Consider the following 1428-nt stretch of genomic DNA (forward strand, 5'->3'; position numbering starts at 1 on the left):
TTAATATCAAAATTAACAAGAAGGAATCCCTCATATTCCCAGGCAGAGCCTCCCACTCAGGTTCCAGCTCTTAAATTTATCTTCTAACTATTCATACTTTGCTGTGGGTCTGTGAATGAAACGACCCCCGCCCCCCCAATCCTCTGTCACACAACGGGGAACTCCTGAATTCTTCCCAACACCTGCTCCCTCGACTTCCTCCCTAACGTTTGTGACCATTACATGAAACCCTGCCCTGCCGAGTCACGGCAGCGTCTAGGCTGCAGGACGAGAAGCTGGGGAATGGAGCTGGCAGCCTGCGGACTCGCTGCGTTACTAGCCCACTGCATTTTACTCCAAGCCACTGTCCACATCTTTAAAATTACGGAATTACAAATACAATTCTGGATGCCTACCTCCGGATGGAAAGTCAGAAGACCTGCGCCAACACTGGGCTTACTCCTGCCTGACGCTCAGGGCTCTGAAACTGCCCTGCAGACGCGCCTCCCTAGGTACAGCGCCTTCCTGCCCAGAGCACTGCGCTCACTCACGCTATCTGCGTGGCTCCCCAGGCCTGCGCGTCTGCAAACCCTCAGCTAGCGCCAATTCCTTCCTTTTCAACAGAAAGTTAGCCTGCCGGAGGCTACACATCAAGATAGAGACAGAGGAGCAAGGAGAGTCAGGGTCAGGGGTCTTTCTCTCTGATCTGGCACCCTGCTTCTTCAGAGAACCCCAACTCCTCTCAGCACTTCTTCCACCAACTGCTTACATTTTTTAAAGCAGACGGTGTTAACATTTTCCACATTCCCTTTTATCCATTCTTTTTTTGCATGTTTGATTTCCTTAGAGATGACAACTTTGTATCAGTGATTTCATTTGCAGATGATCTCCAAATGCCAAGAAACAATGAATTAGCAATCAGACAAAACTGAAGCACCAACTTCTGCACAGCTCGGGAGACACAGGACCAGAGAGAATCCCAGAAATCAAACGACAGCCTAACAACTAGCTATACAGACAGGAAACGGGGCCCAGAGAACGACACTCCTGGGCGGCAGGGTTCCCAGGTAACAGAGCCAGGCTTCGGTCTGCCAGCTTGGCGCTTTCCACTGCACCATGGCACCTCTACGCAGTCATGGAGGTGGCAGGTGACCCAGGGCCAGCCTGTTCCACAGAAACAAAGACTACGGAACTTTGTGCAGTCAGACATGGCCAATCCTGGCTCTGACAAGAACTAGGGTTTAAAATGTGTCACAAACCATCAGTCTATAGAACTGCATTTGCACTGCAGACACATTCTCTTTAGAACTGGTGTTTGGCGGAGAACATGAATGTCACAGAAGTTGGTGGTCTTTACAACACGGGCTGTTATAAAAGCTGAGCCCCATGTGAGAAAAGTTGCTCTAACAACATCATAGCACCTTTGCTTCAAGTTCAAAAGAGAAAAAG

The sequence above is a fragment of the Bubalus kerabau genome, chromosome 4 (genome assembly GCF_029407905.1).
Source record: "Bubalus kerabau isolate K-KA32 ecotype Philippines breed swamp buffalo chromosome 4, PCC_UOA_SB_1v2, whole genome shotgun sequence".
In the NCBI taxonomy this organism is placed as follows: Eukaryota; Metazoa; Chordata; class Mammalia; order Artiodactyla; family Bovidae; genus Bubalus; species Bubalus kerabau.